At 56.5% G+C, this 10,480-nt stretch overlaps 1 protein-coding gene across 2 annotated transcripts in view; it reads left to right on the top strand.

Annotated features, from left to right (window-relative positions):
* The first annotated feature begins 3,834 nt into the window (after positions 1-3,834).
* Positions 3,835-10,480, top strand: part of TMEM63C (transmembrane protein 63C) — a 52,361-nt gene continuing 45,715 nt past the window's right edge. For both annotated transcript variants that reach the window (XM_075531452.1, XM_075531451.1), the window contains exon 1: positions 3,835-3,967. The gene's annotated coding sequence lies outside the window, so the exon portion shown is untranslated. The remainder of the gene's footprint in view (positions 3,968-10,480) is intronic.

Genomic DNA, 10,480 nt, shown 5'->3' with positions numbered 1-10,480 from the left:
ATCAACGAACCTTTGAAAAGGCGCCTGCCGTTTCGGATCATCCACGCATCGAAACGAGATGCCATTTTTCCGCTGTCAGGCTGGCCAGGTCTGCAACTTCGAGAATGCGTTTTGGCTGCAGTGAACAAGTCCCTGTCTGCGCTTGTCTTTTTCCTCCTGTTGGGTTTCTGCCTGGCAGTGGAATTTCTGGATTATGCATCGGGCCATGCTGTTGAGGGCGGGGCTGCAGACTCCCTGAGGCATTTCCGCGGCTCGGGGTGTCAATGCATTTGTCCCCTTCTGAAGACAAGTTGACGATTTCGGTCAGAATTTTAGGGCCACCTATCTTGGCGTCCATCCCTCCTAGGGGTTTCTGTTTCCGCGTATGTCATATGCATGCACACAGTGGAAACCCAGAATACCCATCACCACGGACAGAGTGCTCCTTAAGAGGCAAGGATGCCGAGACTTGGTCTCACGAACGTTGGACGTGCTGTCAGGAGGGACCAGTCCCTGGAGAAGGACATCCTGCTTGGGAAAGTGGAGGGGCAGAGGAGAGCCCTCGACAAGATGGATTGACAACAATGGGCTCAAACATCGGCACGATTGTGAGGACGGCGCGGGACTGGGCGGTGTTGGTTCTGTTGTGCGTAGGTCTCTCTGGGTCGGAACTCAGATATAAATTATAGCCAATCTATTCTGGAATACAAGGAGCCGTTCAAAGAATGAAAGGGATTCTCTCCGGGCTGATCCCCATAGGGCAGTGTTGTGTGCTAACACACTCTATGAAGACAACACAACCCACTGCCTTTTGGTCAGTTTGACTGGGACCAGCCCTGCAGTGTGGACTAGAACTGCCGTTGGGGATTTCCAAGGTGGTAAATCTTTACGGGAGCAGAAAACCTCATCGTTCTTCCTCAGAGCAGCTGGGAGGTTAAAACTACTGACCTGGAGGTTAGCAGGCCAACAAATAGCTCACTGCGCCACCGAGGCTCCTTCTAAAGAAAGGGTACCAGGCGCTTGGTTGGGTGAAAAAAGAAGATGCAGGCGTAGGTACCCACTACCATCCAATAGATTCTGACTTTTGGTGACCCTATAGGACCGGGTAGAACTGCTTCTTAGGGTTTCTGAGACCATATAAGAGCAGACAGCCTCATTTTTCTCCCTCTGAGGCTGGTGGCTTTGAACCACCAACCTTGAAGCTAGTGGCCAATTGCGCAACCCACTGTAATGCACCAGGGCTCCTTGCAGGCATGGATATAAGTGTGTGTGTGTCTATACTGATGGGAAACTTCTAGCAGAGAACTTGGAAAGCTCCACAAATGCCTGTGTTTGGAACATGGGATGGGGGAGGCCGAGTTGTCTTCACTGTATATTAGTATGAATAGTTTCATTTTTTCCCACATAAACATGCTATTTTCAGAATTTAAAAAGAAGGAAGAAGGAAATTATAGAGTCGTCGTGATTTCAAATCCACCCCGGGCTTCCTCTTTCAGCGCGCTTCTCAGTCCTGGTCTCGCCGTCACAATTTTCAATCTGGGCAGTCCCCTACCCACACCTCCGGATCTTCCCTGCTCTGAGGACAGTGGGGCCGGGACAGGCGCCAGCAGGCTGCCCAGATGGCCTGGCTCGTCTGTCCCCAGAGTCCGGGCTCGTGATGCCTCTTGGAGGGAAGGGACTGTTGACCCCTGGCCATCTCCCCTCTCCCAGCACACGGTCCAGTGACTTCTACCTCATGGGCACCCAGGGAGGAGGCGTTCTCTTTAAACCATGGGGCTTTAATTGTAGTAAATATCGAGGTTGTTCATAAAAAACCTCTGCATTTCACCAGCCCTCCCAGGTATACCTGGGCGATATGAAAGGGGCCCACCCTGCTATTCCGTCATCACTGCAAGCTGATCCCCAATTCCTCCCTCACCTTTACAGAAGCTCAGTGTCCCCCATCTCTGTGCCTTCCTGTCACCCACCCCTGCTCGCCACTGACACACTGCCGTCTCTTTTAGATATTTCACAGCCGAGAGGTCGTACCCACTTGTTTCCCTCGGCACCGTTTCAAGGTTCATCTGTGTTGTGTCCTCATCGGTCAGGGCTGAATTTCTCTCTAGGACTGACTCCTCTTCCACTGCAGGAGCCCTAGTGGCACCGTGGGCAATGTGCTGGGCTGCTAACCACAAGGTCAGCGGTTCAAACTCACCAACCACTCCGCAGGAGAAAGATGAGGCTGTCTGCTCTTGTAAAGATCCACAGCCTCAGAGACCCTGGGGAGCGGGCTGCTGGGCACCGCAGGGCGGCCACAGCCTCAGAGACCTTGGGGAGTGGGCTGCTGGGCACCGCAGGGTGGCCATAGCCTCAGAGACCCTGGGAAGCGGGTTGCTGGGCACCGCAGGGTGGCTACGCGTCTGGAGCAACTGGATGGCAGTAGGTGTGGGGCTTGGGTGTGTTTCATGGTCCTTTTGCATGCCTATGAAACTTGTTGCCTGCACATGCACCCGTTGGGGGACTTTTAGGCCATCTCCACCTTTCTGGCTATTGTAGTTTGTGGTAGGTCAGTGGTTCTCAACCTGTGGGTCGCGACCCCTTTTGTGGTCAAACAACCCTTTCACAGGGGTCACCTAAGACTAATGGAAAACACGTATTTCCAATGGTCTTAGGGACGGAGACACCGATCCTCTATCCGTCTCCAGGCGGGTCCGGATACGCCCACTTACGAGTACCCGGCGTGAAGACCCATTGCTACACCATGCTTCAAGACAAAATTTCATTGATTTGTTACTAGAAAGAAATAGTTCACACTATAGAATGACCTATTGTTTTTGTGACGAATCACTATGCTTTCATGATGTTCCACTTGTAACAATGAAAATACATCCTGCCTATCAGATAGTTATGCGACTCTTGATAACAGTAGCAAAATGACAGTGATGACGTAGCAACAGAAAATAATGTTATGGTTGGGGGTCACCACTACATGGGGAACTGTTGAAGGGCTGAGGCACTGGGAAGGTTGGGAACCGCGGCTGGTCGGTGCCACCACGCCCGCCTGACTCCTAGTGACCCGGTGTGCACCGGAGGGAAACGCCGCCCTGTCGTGAAACGCCACCCTGTCTTGCACCCCCTCTCGATGGAAACGTTGTTGCAGGCACCGGCAGGCCCTCTAGCGAGCATGATGTATGAATAAGGAATAGGCAGCCACTTCAGAGGAAGGAGCCCCGAAAACCCCATGGAGAGCCTGTGAGCAGCGTGGACACTGTGTAGCAGTGTCTGTTTGTGCCCCAGTTCCTAGACCCCCCTCGGAGTGGAATTGCTCACTCGAGTGTGTTCATCTTCTGGTTCACTTCTTGAGGAACTGCCACACACACTGCCTCCTCATGGCAACAGTTCTTGTAGTCCAAGTGGGGACACTAAAAAAGACGCAGTTTCCCGGGCGGCTCCCTGGAGATCCAGTGAGCCCTGGAAGTCCCCCTTCTAGGTAGTTTGGAAGTGCCATTTGACCTCCCCCCCTAGCAGTCTACCCCCAGCCCAGGGAGGGAAGCAGGGGAGAAAGCGGCCGAGCCAGACTTAGGGACCTGGACTCCCAATGCTGCTCCTGCCATGGTCTCTGCTTGCTCGTACCGGGGCCAGGCGCGGGTGGGGGTGGGTGTGCACCGGCCTGGATTTGAAGGTGGGAGCCAGAGCCGGGGATCATGCCCTCACACCATCCGAGCTTCAGTCTGCAGCAGGCCTGGTTGGAAGGTGCTGGCAAGCATCTTGGGCCAGGGAGGGAGAGGCTGGGGGAGGAGCCCAGAGGAGACAAGAGGAGGACTGGGAGCCATGCCCACCTGCACTGAGTGCTCTGTTGTCCCCATGCCACAGAGCCTGAGAGCCACCTTTGTGGTTGGGAAGCGAGCGGAGACGCAGCCAGGCCTCTCCGAAGAAAGTTTTCCTAAGGATCCATCAGGAAGCAGCAGGACCACCTGCCCGAGCCCACGCGCCTCTCCTGCTGCTCCAGGTAGGTGTCTGCTCACCTTACCCATCAAGGCTGAGCCCCTAGGGCCTGCCTCACCTTCAAGCACCAGAGATGTGGCTGTTAGTGACTTCCCCATCAGGGCTTGGCAACAGCCCTCCCCACCAAGCCCACCACCACCTGGAAGGAAAGCTGGGTGGCTTGGTCCCCTCTTCAGAGGGCACTGTTCCAGGAGGCCCTCGCTCTCCTGGGAAGAAATGCCCAAGGTGGGTTCTAGCTAGGCCCCCAGTGGTTCTTGCCCAGCCGACCCCAGTTTGGAATATGCCCAGACCCGAACCAGATGGGCCCTGCCCAGAGATCCCTGCATCTGGACACCTCATAGGGACAGGGTTCTGGAAGATGGCATCTCCGTAGAAGGTTAGCGCGTCAAGGGATCTGAGTGAAACAATCCGGCCTCAGGCTTCCCTCCTTCTCTCCCTCCTACTTCACAAACATCACTTAGATCAGTCAGTACCAAAGCCAAGCTCCCGGCCCTCCCATCGTTCCAATTCACAGTGGCCTTTAAAACGATGTCTGCATCTCTCTGAAGAGCACTCTGATGTAATCTTGTCAACACAGTCAGCTGCCCGCTCCCTGCCCCTGCTCCAGCTCCAACCCCTGCCCCAGCCCCTGCTCCAGCTCCAACCCCTGCCCCTGCCCCAGCCTCTGCCCCAGCCCCAGCTCCAACCCCTGCCCCTGCCCCTGCCCCAGGCACCCTTTCCCCTCTTCCCACCAGCATCTGGTTGCTCCCAGAAGCCCCTCCCCCCCCACACCCTTTGTGAAAGGGGCAGAAGCTGGAGGGTGTTACAGCCAGGTTAGCATCACAGGGAGGCCTTCTTCCTTATTTAAGTAAAATTCCCTGCCAGCTCCCAGCGACCCTGTAGGATAGAACTGTCCCTGTGGGTTTCTGGGACTGCCAGTCTTCACAGGTGCAGAAAGCCACCTCTTTCCCACTGCTGGGGGGCTGGTGGTTTCAAATTGCTGACCTTGTGGTTACCAGCCCAGGAGTCCAGCAGAGCTCCCCACATAAATAAACCTGGAAATAAATCAAAGGGAGAAAGAACTGGAAAGTGAGGGGGGCGGGCAGCAAGAGGCAGCTCTAAAGCGTCTTCTCTGCGGAAAGAAGCTTGCCTGCTTGGGCTGACGGCCCAGAGCAGTGCCGCTGTTGGTAGGAGCGATAGAACTGCTTCTCCATCTAGTTCTTCCCTGTGCCCGGCAGGGGGCTTCACCCGGTGGTCCCTGGCAGAGCCCTCCAGGCTCAAAGGCGTAGCCTTCACTTCACTCTCATCCCTCCAGCTGCAACCCCCCCCCCCCCCCCCCCCCCGCCGCTCAGGCCTTCAGTCTCACCCCGGGGAGAGGCAGTGTCTAGCGAAGAGTTTGAGCTCTGCAGGTTTGTCATCACCGTCTGTACAAGGGGAACACCGGTAGTACCTGGGGACACTGTGGATTGAATGAGTCACGAGGCGCCAGGTGCTTGCAGGGGTGTCTAGCACCCAGTAAGGACTCCACATGCTAGCACCCGTTGGAGGAAGGCTGCTCTCTCCTAACCCGGCTCATCTCCCTTAGCCCAGGGCCGCCATCACCTCCCTGCGCTCAAGTCAAGGCACCCGGTGGCACCGTGGGTTATGTGCTGGTCTGTGAACCACAAGGTCAGCAGTTCAAAACCAGCGATGAAGCTCTCTACTCCCAGCAGGAGGTCTCAAGAGAGGCAATTCCACTTTGTCCTAGAGGCTTGGGATGCTGAGTGAGAGGGTGATCTAAAAGCATCCATAGCTCCCCATTCCCCTTAAGAACTTGGAAAGAAGCAGAGACCATATGTGGTTGACCCCACACAAAATAAGCCGTCCGTGATGTTTCTTAAAGAGTGATGGGTCGCCACCTACAGCCACACAGCTGGGGCTGATCCAAGCTCTTCTGCTCCCTGTGGCTGGTGAGAGCAGACCTGGGCGCAGGGCACTGGGTCCACTCAGAGGGGTGGCCCTGGTTCCTCTGAGACCCCGAGGGGCAACACTGGGAGCCCAATTGTGTCCTCCAGCCCTGGAACCCATCATAACCAGGAAAGGAGCCTGGCCGTTGCTCAGAACTGGCACTGGCTGCACTTAGAGCTCCCACGGGCCGATGAGGTCAGGCTGGATGGCAGACAGGACGTCATTGTCCTCATCCATCACTGAGCGGTGGCCAGAGCTCTGCTCCCAGAGCTCGGTGGGAAGCCTGAGTCTTAGAGACCACCCAGGAGCTGGCCCTGTGGGTGGCCCTCAGCCAGCCCTGTAGGCTGAGCTCAGAGCCTTCCTTCAGTGACGTCTCCAGCAGAAGCAGAGGCCACATTGCCACAGAAAGGTCCCCAGGCCCTGGGTCTGTGGGACAGATGCAGATTCACAGTCAGGCTCTCCACTGCTGGGGAGACCTTGGCCAGGTCAGTGAATCGCTCTGAGCCTCGGTTTTCCCAGCTGTGAAATAGAGGATGTAATGCCCATGACATAAGGTTGGAGAGGAGCCCGGGTGGGGTGGGGAGGGGTGGGGGCGTAGTGGGTGACCATTTGAACTGCCAATCAAAAGATCAGCCCTTCGGAAGTTCACAAAACGACCAGCCGCTCTGAGGGAGGAAGATGAGACCTTCTGCTCCTGCCAACGTTGACCTCTGTGGACCCCCCCCAGGGGTGGCTTAAGAGTGGGAACAGACCCTCTGGCAGTGGGTTAGGTAGGGTTCGGGTTTCGGGCTAAGGTTGGTGTGCGGCCAAAATGGAATCAAATGCCCAGAGCCCCTTACAGTGCCTGCCCGGGTGGATACCAGCCAGGAATTTGTAGCGATGGTCAGTCCTCTGTGTTTGTGGGTTTTCTATGTGTGAAATCCACCTACTCGCCAAAATGTGTTCCTAACCCCCAAATCGATATTAGGACACGTTCCCAGCCACTCAGGTCGCCAGTGCCCGTCTTCCCATTCCGTTCACACCCTGTCAGCCAGGGCCCTCCTTGCAGTCCTGCAGGGCCTCGCTCTTTGCACCATTCTGCTTGGGGTTGGTGAATTCGAGGTTCACAGTGGCCCCCTGCCGTAGTGCTCAAGGGGGGGGGTGGAGGAGCTGCAGCGCGTCCCAGAGGTACCAGGGAGAGTGCCGCTGGGTGTGGGTTCAATGTGACTGTGAAACTAGATCTTCAAAAAGAGGTCTTTACGCACACATCAAGCAGGGTTTGTACAGGCACCCCCCGAGTCAGGCACCCCCAGCTTGGAGACGAGTCCCACTTGGTCTTTATTATTGTGGTTAGGTGCCATCCAGTTGGTTCCAATACATCGCGACCCTGTTCTGACTCATCGCCACCCTGGGCACAGCAGAAGGAAACCCTGCCCGGTTGTGTGCCCTGCTCACAATTGTCCCTGTGCCCGAGCCCATGGTGGCAGCCACTGCGTCCCTCCATCTCCTTGAGGGCCTTTCTGTGTCACTGCCCCTCTGCTCGACCAAGCATGACGTCCTTCTCCAGGGACTGTCCCTCCGACAACCTGCCCAGAGTATGCGAGACGAAGCCTCGTCACCCTGCCCCCTGAGGGGCTCTCTGGCTGTGCTGCTTCCCAGACAGGTTGGTTGGTCCCCGGAACTTCCAATATTCTTCTCCAACTCCACAGCTCAGAGACATGGATCACTGCTCTGTAGCATTAGGTACTTCTGCCCTCCCTTTGAGATGACGGGGGTGCCCTGTGGCACACTCTGCTCCCTGCAAGGTTGAAGGTTCAAACCCACAGCCTCTCGCAGTGGGAGCAAGATGAGGCCATCTGTGCCCGGAAAGATTCCCAGCCTCGGAAACCTTTCATAGGGTGGAGCCAGGAGTTGGAACCAGCTCTCTGACAGTGGTGTGGTTTTGAGGTTTGGAACTGGTTGAGCTAACTCTTACTTGTAGCCGATTCCTCACCACAGCCCCTCCCCTCGCCTCGTGTGCAGCTTTTTAAATCGTGGAAACCCCTTCCAGCCTTTTCTGACACTAAACTCAAAACCCACCACCACAGAGTCAATGTCGGCCCACAGTGGCCCTATAGGACCAGGGTGGAACTGCCCCTGTGAGTTTCCAACACCGTAGCTCTTTATGGGAGCCAAAAGCCTCATCTTTCTGCTGTGGAGCGACTGGTGGTTTCAAACTGCTGACTTTGCAGTTAGCAGGCCAGTGCACAGCCACTAGGCCACCAGGGCTCCACGTAGGGCTAGATAAGAACCTTATACTTGTGGCCCAGCTGACCCACAGAATCTTAACCCGGGGCCATCTGGATTGTCTGATCAACAGAGACGTTGTCACCAGAGGCCCGTAAGAACCTGCCTCATTGTTCCCCCAGGAGCAGTGGCTCCGAGTCCCCTAACTCAGTGTCCGTGGGGACTCTACGGAGCACAGATACTGTGCACAGCGAGTGGCCTGGGCGCCGACCTGCCCGCTACAGTTGGCCAAGGCGGCCGTGGAGCTGCCTTGGATGACATTGCCCTCACCGTGCTCCTCTCCAAGATGCAGGGGTGGTGACGGTTTGGGATGAGGTGGATAGAAGGCATCGTCCAAATTTTCCCAGGCTCCTGGCGTGGGTGAGGGCAGAGGAAGGAAGAAGGACACTCCTCTTTTCTCGGAGATTTTCCACTCGGAGGCTGAGGTGCTGCCAAGCCCGGGAGCCAGCGAGGTGCCAGGGAGGCTAGGCCAGAGCTCTGGCTCAGCACAGGGGCTTCCAAATCTCCCCATGCAGTGGCATGCGGGAGGGAAGAGGGCCTACACTTGTCCACATGGGGCTGCCTCTCTAGTAGGCGAGGACGGGTGATGGGTGGAGGAAGTACAATGGGGACAATCTTGATGGAAGGAGGGCAGTGTGCTAGAGAAGGTAGTGGCGTCAAACTAAGAGAGGCCTCCCAGAACAGGTGGGAGCTGAGACCTCAGTTGTCAGGGCCTCTGGGGGAGCTCTGAGAAGTCTGTCTGCTCGGGGTCCGAGCCAGGAGATCGATCAGGAGCCTTCCACTCTCGGAGGAGATAATGTCCTGCCGGCTCTTCAGTAGCTCCCTTCACTAGCTTCCCCGCCGCCTGCACATTCAAGTGCAAACCCCTGGGCCTGAGATTTAGGGCCCAGCACAGTCTGGCCCTAGGAGCCCTGGGATGACAGGACCAGGCGGAACTGCCCCGTGAATGCTTCTCTTTCCAAAACGTGGTTGCTATAGGTCCACCAATACCAATGATCACACTCTTGTAGCTGAAACTCCAGAAAATCTGATAACATTGGCAACTAAAACCAAACACAAAATCCCAGCAGCAACTAAACGAAAACAACAGCACATGTGCTGGGGTGGAAACCTTTCACCGTCACTGGGCGATCACCGTCGCTCTGGCCGGGGCCCAGGAGAAGATTCAAACGTCAATCAGCTTCCGGTTTCAGCTTTGTAGGGACCTCGATCAGGGAGCCGGGCTCACAGAAATGCTTTCTGTTAGGACTGAGTGAGGCACACACAACATTCGTGGCCATCACGCCGATTCCGACTCCGAGCAGCGACCCTCGAGGGCAGAGTGGAACTGCCCACTCTTCACAGGAACAGGAAACCTCATCTTCCTCCCACGGAGCGGCTGGCGGGTTCAAACTGCTGACCTTGCCGTGAGCAGCCCAACCGGTAACTCACACGACCGCCAGGGCTCCTTATAACTAGTTACCGGAATAGTTTTATAACAGATGCATTTCTGCCGAAACGCCAAACATTTTAGAGACAGCCTTTTGAGCGTCACCACCTCTGTCACCTGGCGCTGTCTGCAGACCCACCTTGTACCTTAGCTCAGTGGTGCCACTCGCTCCCGCCCACAGGCCACCCGGGGCCACTGTGCGCCCCCCTCAGAGTCCCTCGCCTCTGCCTCCTGCCCAGCGCCCGCCCCCGGGCAGCTAGCTCAGCTACTGCCCTATTTAGACAGATGGAGCCAGAGCCCAGGGACCAGGCCTCCCACCCGGGTCTCCTGTGCCTCCGCCTCGGCTGCCCAGAGGACTAGCACATTTCCATCTTGGGAACGGACTCCCTCAGGAGACAGCCTGAACACAGTCTGGGCCCATGACCTTGGGTGCCCCTCCCCCTCCATCTCTATGCAAGCTGAAGCCTCCCTCCAGCTGGGACTGCCCTGCTTTGAGAGACAGATGCTCACATGGGCTTGTGGCTGGAAACGTGGATGCTCCAATCCCACCATCTAGACTCAGCCCTCCACTCAGCCGCGGCAGCTCCATCAGGAGGCTGTGTCGAGGGTTGGGTGGGCTGGATCATTCACTGTGAGCAAGCTGGTCAGAGCACCTCAGCCTGCCTGTTCTCTGGTCACCTTGCTGGACCGCCCTCCCAGGGCCATTGGCTCCACTGCCCCTTTGGACAGCCCTCTGGTGCACACCTATGGGGTCCTTCTTCTCCCGTAAAGATCTACAGTCTGGGAAACCCACAGGGGCAGGTCTAGTCTGTCCTATAGGGCCTCTATGAGTCAGCATCGACTTGATGGCACTTAGGGGGTTGCTGTTTGCTTGCTTGTATCCCCAGGCTGGGAGCT

The sequence above is a fragment of the Tenrec ecaudatus genome, chromosome 14 (genome assembly GCF_050624435.1).
Source record: "Tenrec ecaudatus isolate mTenEca1 chromosome 14, mTenEca1.hap1, whole genome shotgun sequence".
Classification (NCBI taxonomy): domain Eukaryota; kingdom Metazoa; phylum Chordata; class Mammalia; order Afrosoricida; family Tenrecidae; genus Tenrec; species Tenrec ecaudatus.
Note: the sequence above shows the minus strand (reverse complement) of the source record. Positions and strands in the feature narration are given on the sequence as shown.